This window comes from Choloepus didactylus, chromosome 17 (genome assembly GCF_015220235.1).
Source record: "Choloepus didactylus isolate mChoDid1 chromosome 17, mChoDid1.pri, whole genome shotgun sequence".
Classification (NCBI taxonomy): domain Eukaryota; kingdom Metazoa; phylum Chordata; class Mammalia; order Pilosa; family Megalonychidae; genus Choloepus; species Choloepus didactylus.
The window spans coordinates 27,532,756-27,547,777 of NC_051323.1; the positions used below are offsets into that span (position 1 = coordinate 27,532,756).

The following is a 15,022-nucleotide window of genomic DNA, read 5'->3' on the forward strand; positions in this document are numbered from 1 at the left end:
GGCAGGTTTTACAAATAACCGCTCACCAGAAGGACAAGCTATTTGGAAATTAGGTCACATCTTGGGGCTTTCTGCCAGGCTCATACACAGGAATAGCAACATCATGGCCAGAAGAATCTTCGAACACAAAGAACAATGACAGATGATGTTCCCATGCTGCGAAATGCTGTACAGCTTGATTCCTTGTAGGGTCTCTTGGAGTAAAACTTCCCTGACAAAACTAAAGGGGTTGAGGGGAATGCTTTAAATAGCTGTCTTTCCAAAGTAGACTGCTTCTCTATTGGGTTTCTTATTATGATTTACATCCCCTGTGCCTAAAATGTCTGACTTGGAGGAAGGGGTTAAAATGCACGGAACGGAGGAACAAATGATTTCTTTTCTTTCTCCTCCTCTGGTATGCCTCAGAGACTCCCAGAAACAAGGACAAAGCTTTACCAGTGAAGAGCTCAGAACTCTTCCTCTTGGTTCTGTTCCTGATGTTTCTGGAATATTTGGTCAGTGGTACACTGCCTTTGTCACACACATCCGTCCTTCCTACTTTGGAGAGAGATCCTGTCAGGGAAAAGAATGAGTTCAAATCCTGCTACAAGTAACACCTGGGAGCTTGTTAGAAATGCAGAACTTCAGGCACCACCCCGAATCAGAATCTTTATTTGGGTGAGAGCCCCAGGAGAGGCGTGTGCATGTTCAAGTTTGAGAAGCACCGAGTTTAAAGCCTGCTGGTGTCTGAAGATGCACAGCCTAAGATTGCATTTCAAGCTGACAACTGTTTTTGGAAAAGAAAGGAAGACAGGGGTCCACCAGACTTCCGATGCTTGCAAAATTGACAGCAGCGCTTAGACACGTGACAGGGGACGGAGCATCTGCTTTAAGGAACAGACGTGCACAGGTGGCACAGGCAGACAAGCAAAATTCGCCTCTGTGCATCTCAGCAAGACTTTGAAACTATCCAGAGCCTCTTGTTTTTCTTCTATGTGTTTCATGAAAGCCGTTGCCAAAGCATCTCAAAACTTGAAATTACTGATTGCCTAGTTGTCCTTAAAAGAATAAAACTCCTTGGGGAGCCCAAATTCCCATTCCAGAAGAAACCAATAGAAAATTTTAATCTGGCAGTGATAAATTATTACATGTATTGATTTCCATGGCTTTTAGGCTCTTAGCAGCAACAGGGGAAAAGGTAATTGTTCTGGAATGTGTATGCACTTGGAGCATAGCCCCAGGGAACAGGGAGCTTGCCCTTTAGTCGAGTGTGTTATAAACAAATTATAGGCAAAATTTCCTTTAAGGTGATAGAAGTCTTCATTTCGGCTACTCCTTAGTATTCACAAGGCAGACAATGCCAGGGATGGAACAAACGTTTAACGGCTATCTGCTTTGCATGCAGAATTGGACAGACCGATTTACATGCAGCATGGTACTCTAATCTTTCTTTTAAAAAAATGCTGGCAACAGTTGTTCAATGAAACCCTCTCCTTCAGTGTAAACTCGAAAAAACATGCCATACCACTATTCTCCTGGTTATGTTTTAAAAGATGACAAATAACTGATAAAAGAAGAAAAAAATGCTGGAAACATCTATGATACATATTCCTTTGCAGTTTAAATTTCACCTCCACGTGTTTGTTCATGGGGATACCACTGCCTACATGCCCCCTTACCCATCTCCCCACGTTAAAAGCCATCTTACTCTTCACAGCACTCCTCCATGGAACCTTTTCAGATACCCCAAAATAGAGTTCTCTTTGCTTCTTCTGTGATCTCATAGCAAGTTATCTGATCTTCTGGTATACCAGAAAACTCTACTTTCCATTATAAATTGACATGTTTTATCTCCACTACTACACTGCAAGCTTCTATAGAGCCAGGTCTTGTTAATTTTTGTGGCTTTCCAGCTGGCACAATGCTGGGCACATTGTACACAGTCCTCAACCAGTTTGAACAAAAGAAGGTTCATTGAGCTTGACCAATGAGCAATTATGGAAAAGCAGACGTTAGGGAAAATGTGATGGGACTCCATTCTCTTTGTCAACCAGCCAACCAGTGTTTAACTGGTACCTTTTGCATATTTGGAAAGAAGAAATTATAAAAGTAGAAGAAGGAGAAAGGTAAAATCAAGTTACAAAGACAAAATTTTCAGGGTAAGTAGAAGGCAAAAAAAAACATGAAGCAGGCAAAGTTTTACCCACCGTCTTTTCTACACCATCTAATTCCCTCCCTCTGATTTCCTGCTATCTTCAGTTTCTTCTCTCCTCTGCTATGTTCCTGCATGTGCATCTAGTGTGGCTCTTATGACTCTATTAAATATATTTAAGTCAGGAAACTAAGCTTGAGCCTAGGCAAAAGATGGGATTCAAATATGTCTGTTTCCCAGCAGGGACCCAGGACGAGGCTTGAGTCCTCAGAGGAAAGAGCTGAGGTATGATTTGAAAAGGCTGTAATTATGAAGGGCTTTGGGAGAAGAAGGAGCCAGATATCCCTGTGGGGGGACCCAGAAAACAAAGAGTAGTACCCAGTGAGGGGAGGACATTCAGTTTCCTCACGGAAGACAGTCAGCTTACTGTGAAGTGCAGACTGAAGGGACTAACCGTATTTTGACATTCGTTCATTCACATTCACCAATATATTGAGCATCTAGTAAGTTCTGGCACTGTTCTAGGCCTGAAGAATGTGAGGAAACAGTCAAGGCCCCTGCCCTCTTGGGTCATGGTAGCTGTGGGATAACCAGGAAGCACCATTGGAGCAGAATACTTACATTTTTTGTTTTTTGTTTTTTTTTAAGTACCAGACACCTGGCATCTTTGAGGCTTGAAAACAGCAGCTGTCAACAGAGGAGAGTTGAAATGAAAAAGCAAAAAGGTTAGTGTGGGACCACACATAAAAAGCCTGGCAGTGGGTGAAGTTCCTGCATAGGTAAGAGGGAGACCACAAGCCTGCAAAATCTGGGTTATTTCTCTTACGGGGACTGTACTTGTACTCAAGGACAGGTGAAGCCTGAGCAAAGTTGGGTTACCTTATAGCTTGTTTACTTATTTTTCTCACTCCTTAAACCATGAACACATCAGTGATAGGGACTTGATTTCACTGAGAAGAATGCCTGACGTAACTAGGTGCATGATAATTATGTGAGGAAAGAAGGAAGAGGGAAGGGAAAATAATGATTGCAAATATTTTAAATGGATCTCTCTTTTTTTTTCAAATGGCAGGAATCCATTGAGAGCCAAGCCTGGTGACATCATGAAGGTAGATTTGCACCAATATCAGATGTTAAAATAAAGTGAGGAGAAGGGAGGAATTACAAAGATCCTTTGAGAAATGGCAGCATTATTGGAATAGAACGTCCAATGGCAATTACATTTAACGAAATACATTAGATGTCTGAATTGTGGCAAATGTGCTAAAATCTTTCTGATGCTTTAGTCACACCTCATGTGTCAAGCGCTAGATTGTGTGTTATTGATCATAAGAGCCACAGAATTTAAAAAAAGAGTTCATTATTGTGGAAAGTTTTCAACTACCTAGTTTTTATAAGAATCAGTATTACAAGCCTGGCACTGAAAGACTGAACTAAAGAAGTGGAGAATCAAAATGAAGAAATGATATAAAATTCATCAGCATTTTCCCTGAAAATGAGTAAAACAATTAAAGGAGGTCCCAAAATGAAAATCTAAAAAGAATGGTGAGCATGCTTTTGTTTATAAGTAACAGAAATAAAATCTGGCTAGCTTAAATAACGGAGAGAACTTGGAGAGATAATGATAGAATGATGTTCAGCCAAGTTACCCCAATGTGGCCATCCTGTGGTTGCTGCTCAAGTTGCATCCTTTGTTGAACACTTTGGCCATCAGTGCTGGACACTGGGACTTTTCATGGACTCCAAGGGCAGCTGGGCCCCACAGATAGACTAGAACCTGTGCATCTTACAGGATGGTTTGGGCCACAAGTAACAGAAAGTCCTGACTCAAACTGGCTTATAACAGGTGTTGGCAAATGACAACCCATGGGTTGGCCACCTGTTTTTGTAAATAAAGTTTTACTGGAGCACAGCCACACTCATTCATTCACACATTGTCTAGGGTTGCTTTAAATTTACAATGGCAGAGATAGTTGTAGTTGGGTATTGTACTTGTAACAGAGACCCTGTTGCCCGCAGAGCTTAAAATATTTACTATCTGGCCTTTTAAGAAAATGTTTGGCAAACCCTGGCTTCTACAGTAGGTCATTTAGTAGCTAGCATATTTGATTCAGTGCCAGGGTGGGTTCAAAAAGGCCATCAAGGGTTCAGGCTTTTCAGAATTCTTCTAGATACCTTCTTTAGTATTACCCGGGATGGTCATTTCCTGGTGGCAAAAGTGCTGCCAGAGGAAATCAGAGCCAGGTACTTCCTTGCTCATGTCCAGCAAGAAAAAGAGAGGCTTCTCCTCTGGAATATAAATCTTCAATCTTATTGGGCCAGTCTGGGACGCATGTCCATTACTGGTTCCGAACAGTTGTCAGTAGAGTGTCATGCATTTATTGTCTTAGACTGATCTGCAGCTCCTTCTAGGGATGGGCAGATTCTGAACATCAACATTTCTTAGAAAGGAGAAGTTGGATGGTTGACATTAAGTAAGCAAGCTACAGTGCCCAGACAGTGGGAACTGAGACTCCGGACACAACCTAGGAATTTTCTCTCCCTCTCCATCTCTAAATCTTTGCTTCTCTCCTTGTTTCTGCCTCATTGTTCTTTCTCAACACAGCCTGATTTCTTTGACTTCTCCCAATACATGGTGGAAAACATAGCTGTCAATAGCTCAGATATTGACAATTATAGTCTTAGAGCCCAGAGAGACTGATCTCTCTTTTCCTCCATCTTATTTTCAAGTTCAAGGGGGAAAGATTTTATTGGCCTGGCCTGGGTAAGGGGATCAGCCTCTAAACAAAGATGGAGTCACGTCATAGAGCTTAGAAACTCACTACAACCTTGCGGACGGCGGTAGAGAGCAAGTCAACTCCAGAAAAGGGGTGTTGGACAGATAAGCCGATGAATGTCTGCTCCAGTATGTTTATTTCTTCCCGTAAGATTGAATAGCTCAATATTTTCCAATATAGGTGATTGTGTACTTTAAGATTAATTATCATTCTGAGAAACAAAGACCCAGAAAAGAAGTCATTTAAGGTCATACAAGGTAAGATTGTATGACATTGCTGCTAGGTTCCTTCCAGCTCACCCATCTGCTGTGTGGCCTTTGTCTTCATGGTCCAAGATGGCAGCTAGAGCTCCTGCTCTCATATCATAGGCAGCAGAAAGGAGGAAGGGACAAAGAAGGGGCAAAGAGCATGTACAACTAACATTTAAGGAAAAGTCCCAAAAATTGTCACATAATGCTCTTTCACTTATATCTCATCAAAACAGTCTTTTGCAAAGGAAACTGGAAAATTGTCTTTTTTTTTTTTAGACAGCTACATGCCCAGCTTAAAAATCAGGGGTTCTGTTACCACAGAGGAAGGGAACAGAGATATTAAGGGTCAAACAGCAGTCCTTGCTTAATGAACATTGAGTGTTCATTCATTTTTAGAACACTCAAAGCTTTTAAGCTGAAAGGGTTTCTCTTTAACTCTGAAAGGAAAAGGCAGTCATCATTAAAGAGCATAAAGGAGAGCTTGAAAATACAACTCATGTCTTATATTTCCATAACTGAAATTTAGACGTATTAAAGGACAGAAAATTATACAGAAACTCGGCCATTGTCTGCTGGTGTCACGTATGACCTTTGAATAAAGGCAGTGCCATGACCTCATGAGGAACTACCTCCCAGACTATGACAACCCATCCATTTAAGACGAAATTCGATGGAATTTTGTAGATGCTATAGTTTAAAAGGAGGCATATTAGCTTTCTTAAACTTAGACTTAAAAACACGAAATGCTGAAAATCTACTGTTTAAGTTCAGGAACCTTCTGCTGGCTAAGCTGTCAAAATGGAAATGTCCAAATGACCAAGTGTATTTGCTCAACTACAGAAAAAGGAGTGTAGAAAAGTGTTCCTAATTCTTCTTGCTGCAATGATAGCTTATAAAGGCTCCATCAGAGGGTTTGTAACTTGCCTTTCAAATTATGACTGATGGATCTACTCTTCTCATGGCCAGTTTCCTCTGGAAGAATGATTCAAATGATATTTCCCCTGCTACCTTGACCCATCCTTAATGGTGATAGCCATGGGCCTGACTCAGTCAATTTAGAAAAAGTAACAAAGCTCAGGATTTACGTGAATGATGCGTGTAAAATAAGGGTGTTCTTAGTACCTGAAAAGTTTCAGCAAAACTAAGTCTCACTGCAGAGGGTGTGCCAGCCATTTGGGGCAACACCCTTCCTGCAATTAGGGAGTATGTACGTCAGGTATTATTTGGTGACAAGAATAGAACATTATTCTGAGCAATAGTGTTATTCAAATTCTACCAAATCACACAGACGCTGTAACATGCCAATTATTCTAAGAAAGAGATTTTAAGTTAGAAATTACCTAACCTTTTTGGCTTCTATTTTTGATGACATTTGTAATCTAAATTAGCAACAAACCTGTGTCTGTCAAGCTTTTGCATCAACCCAAACCTGATTTGCAGTTTTATTTCAGGATTAACAACTCATTCGTTACCGTTTAACCCATATTTCTCTGAGATTTAGTGCCCTGTCTAGGCCCAGGTGATCTGCAGACATAGAGTAGGGAAGTAAAAGGAATTAGCAATGCTGTTTTCAAGCAAGGCTGAAGTGTGACCGTGTCACTATTGGACTGTCTCTGTCCCCTCCTGTCCCTGGAATCTTGGGCAGAAAAGGAAGTCACAGTGTGGCTGATGTTTGCTTTTGTGGAGCGTGGGGACTTTGGCCTCTCCCTGTGAACCAAAAAAATAATCAGTTGAAGTTGATTGTACTTCATGTTTTAGATCCTCCACAAAGCCACTTATTAATTCATTCTTTTGGCTATAAATTTTCAAGCCCCTGGCTGTAGCAGGCCCTGTTTTAAACCGCAGGTGTATACAGAATGATCAGAAAGGGTCCCCATTTTTACAGAGTAACAATGGTATTAATTTCAATTATAGGAATAATCAACATGCATATGTACAAATGATCATAAATGTTACCTGGAATTATGCTTGATTTTCCCATGTTATCATAATCCTGTAATTATATTATATACCTCTAATGTTTTTAATCAAAAAATATAACAGTAATTTCAAGCCCTACTGTTAAAAATTGAGGGAAGGATTTTGTTTATTCAAATGAAATGATTTTAAGTAATAGAACCTCCATTATAAATTACCAGCTACTTTTCAAAAACACAAGTCAATTAATTTATCATAATACATATTCAATCTATCCTACGCATAACACAGTTATTACAGCAAATCCAATCCAATTAAGGCTTCCCTGGAGGAGGGAAACAGGCATGGGTGAAAACTAGAGAAAAAGGAGAAGGGAAAAGGTCATGGGTGAAAACTAGAGAATAAAATAGTGTATACTATTTTAGACATCCCAATGAAAGGGAGAGTGAAATGAATGACCCTTTTTAACCTCTATTCAACCATGGTGACATTTATCAAGCACCCATGATACAGTGATTAGGCTTACCAAAAGACATACTTGAGCAGCCTCAGAAATTTAGAGTCATTAGAACATGTGGTCCACCTCATAATACTGAGAAAAGTACTTCTTGAAGTGTCTCAAAAAGGAATATATTAATATAAACATCTAACAGCTATGGTGGTTGTCACACTTTGACTGATGGTCATTAAACGTGTTGCCCACAAACCAACTTACTGTCAGGATCCCACCTGCTTTCAGCTGAGAAACCAAGTCACATGAAGTCAAGCCCCTAACAGGCCACAGCCATTACCCAGCCAGGGGCTTAGTGTCATCCTTCCAAGATAGTACACAATAAATATGGAGGAGTCATTTTGACCATGAAGCCTCATACATTCTATCCTCTTGCTAAATGTCTTTCTGCAACATTCAGGGCAGAAATACCCAGGTTATTTGAGTATTTAAAAGAGGTTTACCAAAAAAGAAGGGATGGAAGGAAGAGATGCTTATCAAGTTCTTCAAAAGCAACAGTTGAAGCGAACAAAGTGTTGGGAGTGCTTTTAATATGGGAGTTCACAAAGCCTATGCTCATTTCCTTCATCAGGAAGTGAGAGATTAAAAGTACCTTTTGAAATCACTGAATCAATACAGATATGATTTTTACAGACTTTTCTCATTTCTGTCACTCCTATCTGGGAATATTTGAACTTTTCGTTGATTTGAAACTATTTTTTGCTTTCCTACCGTGTGGCAGGCACAGATGTGGGGGCTTGAACCAACAAAGCTCCCCATCCTATGGAGCCGAAGTTCTAGGTGGGGAAACAGAAAATAAACCATAAACACAACAAATAAGTAATTTCAATAGGACTTGGGGTGGTGGATAAATGTTATGGAAAAAGAAATATTAGACCAAGGTAAGGGGGTCAGGAGAGCTGGGCATTGAGAGGGAAGGCGAGTCGCTGGGATGGTGAGGACTGAGTGAACGTGTGGAGATGGTGAGGGAGTGGGCTGGGTGGCTATTCCAGGCCAAGGGGACATGCCGGGAACTGGTGTGGCTGGAGTGGAATGAGCGGGATCACCAGGAGTTGAGGTCAAGAGGACACGGAGATCTTAGAACATAGCCTAATGTGGACATGATTATTGTAATAGTCCCTAGATACAGCAGTCAACTCTATCCCTGAATTGTAATGCCTATCTCTAAACTTTGAGATGCTGATCCCTTAGTGTATAACCTGATTCGTCTCTGGAACAGTGCGTATCTCTGAGACACCTGAATCTCAGAGCTGGGGCTCGGCAGATATGAATGTCAGTATTGGTGCATACAGAGACTGTTGAAGAGAGGCTGGGGAAGAGCGCTGACTTCAATTGGTGATGTGAGTGAGGCAGATCTGGTTGGGACTGGGACAGACCGGGCCGGAGGGTGGGGGTTGAAACTGGCTGTGTTGTAGAACTTCAACTTCCATGTGAGACCAAGGGAAGAGATGTCTATCTGGTGCAGGATGTATATTTTCTAAACAGTATAACTTTACAGTCAGTTTGTTCAAATGCCGTGGTTGCATGGAGCTTTGAATAGGAAGTGGGATACGGTGGGTTGGTATAGGTTAGAGTGAAATAGTGACACATCCCAGGGTAATTTGGGCAGAGAATAAAAAATAAATTTACAGCCTCCCCCCCACCCCAACCTGCCCCGAGGAGCTGAGGGAAGGTGTGGATGTGTTGGACTTCCTCACCTGGACTGATGTTGATGTTGTTGCAAACATTGGGACTGGCAGTTTGATGTGCTGAGCCCTCGATCGTGGGACTTGCCCTTGTGGAGCTCATTGCTGCAAGGGAGAGGCTAAACTTGCATATAATTGTGCCTAGGAGTCTCCCCCCGAGTACCTCTTTGTTGCTCAGATGTGGCCCTCTCTCTCTCTAACGGAGCCACCTCAGTGGGTGATCTTGCTGCCCTCCCCCCTGCATGGGTCCCGGCACCCAGGGGTGTAAATCTCCCTGGTGGCGCAGGATATGACTCCCAGGGATGGATCTGGACCCGGCATTGTGGGGTTGAGAGTATCTTCTTGACCAAGGAGGGGATGTGAAATGAAACGAAGTGGTTTCGGTGGCTGAGAGATTTCAAATGGAGTCGAGAGGTCACTCTGGTGGACATTCTTGTGCACTATATAGATGACACCTCTTGGGTTTTGGTGTGTTGGAATGGCTAGAAGTAAATACCTGAAACTACCAAACTGCAACCCAGTGGTCTGGATTCCTGAAGATGATTCTGTAGTAATGTAGATTGCAGGGAGTGACAGTGTGGTTGTGGGGACCTTGTGGATCACGCCCCTTTGTCTAGTGTACAGATGGATGGGTGGGAAAAAGGGGATAAAAACTAAGTGACAAATGGGGTGGGATGGGGGGGGATGGTTTGGGTGTTCTTTTTTTACTTTTATTTTTTATTCTTATTCTGATTCTTTCTGATGTAAGGAAAATGTTCAGAAATAGATTGTGGTGATGAATGCATAGCTATGTGGTTGTGCTGTGGACGGTTGATTGTGTACCATGGATGATTGTATGGTATGTGAATATATTTCAACAGAGCTGAGTTAAAAAAAAAATTATTTAAGCCTAAAAATAAAAAAAGAAGACATGGGGGAACAGGGCACATGGTTCTCAAGGCCTTTGCCAGGACTTGGATTTACCCTGAGTTAAACAGGTCGCCATTATGAGGTTCTGAGCAGAAAATAGATGGTAGTGGGGAGAGGGTAGAAGCAAGGAGACCTGTTAGGAGGTCACTGCAATATACCAGGAGAGAGATGACAGTAGCTCATCTCTCAGGTCAGGGTAGTAGGAGAGGAGGTGGCCGAAAAGTGATGAGTTCCAATGTTGGAAGCAGAATAATTATTTTAGGTTATTTGTTTTCCTTAATCCTTTGCTTTGTTTTGTTTGAAATGTTGTGGGGTTTTTTTCTGTTGTTTGTTTTTAATTTTTTGATAAAGTTTTAAAAAAAGAAAAAAAAATTAAATTATCTGCATGCTCCTAACAAAATGCAGAGATTGCCAGACTAGATTTAAAAAGCAGTCTATATATAGCTTATAGGGTGTGACCTGTGATTGTGAAAACCTTGTGGCTCACACTCCCTTTATCCAGTGTATGGGCAGATGAGTAGAAAAATGGGGGCAAAAAGTAAATGAATAATCCAGAGGGGGGGGTGTGTTTTGTTCTTTTAACTTGTATTTTTATTCTTCTTATTATTTTATTTTATTATTTTTTTTTGGAGTAATGGAAATGTTCCATCATTGATTGTGGTGATGACTGCACAACTATTTGATAGTACTGTGAACAACTGATTGTACACTTTGGATGATTGTATGGTATGTGAATATACCTCAATTTAAAAAAATGGAAAAAAATGACTGAGTTCCAGACTTATTTTGAAGGAGTTGCCGACGAAATCTGGGGATGAGAAAAGAGAAAAAAGCAAGGAGTCAAGGATACCTCCGAACTTAAAAGGATAAGGTCACCATCAACTGTGGAGACACAGACTTGGGCAGAATGGGCTGCGATGTTAAAGAGGCAGTTGGGAAGAGGTCTGGAGTTCAAGACAGAAGTCTGAGCTGCAGATACACATTTGGCAGCTAAGAGGTAATATTTTAAGCAAGGAGACTGGATGAGATCACCAAGGGAGCAAGTAAGGGGGAGAAGAGGCCTGGGAGAAGAGGCCCCGGCCCCTCGAAGATCATGAGATCAGGGAGGAGAGGAGGGCCAGCAAAGGAGACCAAGAAGGAATGGCCGAGGAGGAGGAGGAAAAACAGGAAGAGTGGTGGAAGCCAGGGGAAGAAATTGTTTCAGAGAAGAGAATCACCAGCTGTGTCGAATTCTACTCACGTGGACTCTGATCGGATGAATAGACTTAGCAAAATGTAGGTCATTGGTGTCTTTGAAAAGAGTAGTTCAATGGAGCAAAATTCCATCAGGGGTGAGAACAGAAATCTATTTTTTAAAGGGGAGTTTCTGGTCTTTTAAGAAAAATTAAGGAATGAAGAAATCCAAGGTGTCAGCAAGTTTGAATGTTATGTTTCTTGCCAATGGACATTGTCTCCATTGTACACTTTAATCCACAGACACTGAAATGGAAGAAAGTGGTATTAAATTTGGGGTAGGGTAGCACCAGATTCTTCTAGAGCCCAGATTTCATGCACTGAGAGCTTTTGGCAGTGGGGATCTCCCTAGTCATACCAAGTGTCAGCCTCCGAGGCACCGGATGGCTTTCAGTACACAGGTAGCCACAGGCTGGCAGGTCCTCCTTACCTGCCTGTGCTCTGGTGGAGCTTGAGGAGGGGTCATACTGCTTGTGCCACCACACCACATTCCATGGGCCATAAAGCCACAGCCGTGAGGTCCTTTCTAATTTGGAGAGAAAAAATACTTGGGGATATTTTTGTTTGGTTTGGTTTTAACATTCAAGGACTTGAAGTTGATTAAGATGGCGATTAGAACTTTGAGAGGCCTTTCCTGGCACCAAGAGGCTCCTGTGTTTTTCCTGAGGTTCTGGCACATTGCGCCTTTCAGCCTGGACACCACGTGGTGCATCAGAGGCTGCGGTCACACGGGCGTGGGCAGCAGATCTTCCCTCTCCCTGGCTGCCCAGATGGCCCGGAGGCTCTCTTTCCCTACTTTTCTGCAGGAGAGTGGTGGGAAGATCTTGCAGGGACACTGTGCCCTCAAACGGAAAAAGGGTTTTGATTATAACATGTAGCAGTATCCAGGAATAAATACTGAAAAAATGGACTTTAGGCTGCTTAATTAAGTTGTAACATACTAGATTTGGGATGATCTGCATTTTTTTCTTGGGCAGAATGGAATTAAAGCCTAAACCTGGCGTTCTTTACTTGGCCCCTTGAAAACTCAGTGCCAGAGCCCTGCTGAGAAGATCCCCTGGCAACAGCAAAGATAAGGAAGCTATGGCTCCCTCAGTGCAGCGGAGGGGCAGCCCCTCTTTGCCAAATGCCATTTTCTGCCAGGCCAGGGGTCTCGGGCCAGGCCATGTTGCACTGTCGCCATGCTGAGAAGGATCTTGTTCTTTTTCTCCCACCTTATTAAGTGAGGTGATAACATAACCTATTAGGGATGTCTTTTCCTAGTGGTGTGCTTAGAAAATAAATAAGGTTTACTCCCCCCCCCACCCTGCCCCCCACCACCTCCTAATAAAGCAGTTACTAGGGATCGGACAGACCAGTATTTGAATTCCAGTCCCTTGACTTAGTAGCTAGGTGGCTTTGGGCCAATTCTTAACCCTTTAGGGCCTTGGTTTCCTCAGTGGCAAAATGGGAATCCGTTTACCCAACTTCACAGGTGAGGAGCAAATGAGTTAAGGCAGATAAATCACCAGGCGACTAGGAAAGTTGCAAGAGTTGGTGACTATCAGATTCATCATCTGGAGAAGAGGCTGTGGGTAGGGGTCCTCCTGGACAGACAGCAGAGAGGAAGAGCTGCCCCAATGTGTGGGGTGAACAAGGGGGCATCGGTGCAGCTGCCACGTCTCCCTTCCCTTGGGAACTCCCACGAACTGCCGCATCAGAACACCCTCAGCGCCTTCAGCCCGTGCCAAGCGTTCCTTGGGCGGAACTGGAAATACCTGGGGAACTTTGCAGAGGTCGACTGTGGCTAATTCTATCTCCCTAAAATATCCCCCCTGAGACGTTCACACCACAAGAACACACACACACACACACACACACACACACACACACACACTCAAATCTGGCTTAAGAGCAAATCAAGAGTCAAGGAGGTAGGTCAATTCTAGAACATTAGTTTCCCTGGGACGTGAACCTCCCCAGAGCAGGGTCAGAGAGATTCTGAGACCTGCCCCCTGGGGAATTATTAGTAAGAACCATGATAAAACAGACAAAGCTAAAGTGGGAAGTAACAAGGTGATAGCAGTGGTTAGGTAGAAGGGTTCTCTAAGAGAAAGATCTATTAATAGGTCTGATTGAAGTGTCTTTTATATGCTGATTCCTACTGACTCTCAGGTCAGCAGCTACTGCCCAGTGACGCTAAAATGACGAGCATATAACGCTTTACAAGTGCACAGAGCATATATGTCAGATGCCCAAGCAAAACTTAGCTAACAACTGTCATTACCATTTTCACCCCTGGTCTTTGGGAACTGCTTTTCATCAGGGCCCTTCCCATGGATTTGCTGGTAAAGGCACCTAAAAGACCCAGGAAATGAAGCCCAGATTTGGCTCAAATCTATAGCAGAATGGATATGAGCACATACAGGCTTTGGGGACTCAGTGAACTGGAGCTCTGTCCATTACCAGCCAGGAGACCTTGGCTGAGTTACTTAACGTCTCAGAGCCTCAATTTGCTCATCTGCAAAATGGGACCTGAAAAGGCCTGCTTCTCTGGGTTATTGCAAGGATCAAATGAGAAAATGCACACAAAGCACCTAGTATTGTGTGTGACATACATGCATTATCATTAAGCAAAAGGAGAAAATGGTTCTTTCATCACAGGAGTTTCTATCCATCTCAGACACAGGGGAGATACTCTATTAAACCAATCGTATGTGTGATTTGTGATTAGGCCATGAGACCTGCATTCCCGTGGAACGTTTTGTGCTATCAGTCCCAAGCCCCCAGCATGGTCCCTGTCTCATCTTCAAATCCTATCTCACAGTAGCAGATAACAAGAGGAGGGGAAGAAAACACCCTGTCTTAAATACACCATCCTCCCCTTTTTCCTGAACCCACTTGTCCCTTCTCTTAAAAACTCTGCAGTTCCCAGAGAGCAGAGACTCTGGGAAACAGGAAGTAGCCAAATGCCAGTAAGAGCAACACCCCCCACCCCATGGTGAAGATCAGCAATACATCTCTTAGGCAATATTTGGTCAAAAAAAGGGAAATTCCCCACCAGCCCTGAAAAACAGTCCCTCAAGAAAGCTTAGAAAGGGTTAATTTGGGAAATCCCCTCAGAAGCAACAGAACAGAAACGGAAAGTTGCCTCTTAAGAGAAATCTGAACAGAGTAAGCCAAGAAGCCACTGTGTGGGAAACACCCTGTGCAAAGTCATTAGGCTGCCCTGCCCAGCTTCCCCTTTTCATCCTTATCCTGAGGGTAACGTCTAAGGAACCCAGTTGCCTGAGCCATTTGATACTCACTCTGCCCAGGCTCCCAGCCCAGGGGAATTAATGCCACAACTCCTAGCTTTTGAAATTAGCTGCTGCTAAGCCAGTTGCACTTCCCCTTGGGACTGCCTGTGAGCCGGTGGTAGAACAGCAAGCCACAGTTGTCTTGTTATTAGTTTCCCACACAGTCGTCCTGTGACAAGCCCATCAGGTTTCACTGGGTTCTAATCTAGCTGTGACCTTGGGGTCACATTTCTTAGCTGCTACTAAGCTCCAAAGTGGGGAAGGAATTCTTCCCACAGGGAAGAAAAAAAAAATCACATAAACCTTGTCCTCTGAAGGGCTTAGAACGGA

At 42.9% G+C, this 15,022-nt stretch overlaps 1 long non-coding RNA gene across 1 annotated transcript; it reads left to right on the forward strand.

The window, feature by feature from the left end:
• The first annotated feature begins 2,375 nt into the window (after window positions 1-2,375).
• Window positions 2,376-3,228, forward strand: LOC119512205. Its single transcript, XR_005212336.1, has 3 exons — window positions 2,376-2,416; window positions 2,780-2,856; window positions 3,204-3,228. It is a non-coding gene; the product is annotated as an uncharacterized LOC119512205 (long non-coding RNA).
• The last annotated feature ends 11,794 nt before the right edge of the window (window positions 3,229-15,022 follow it).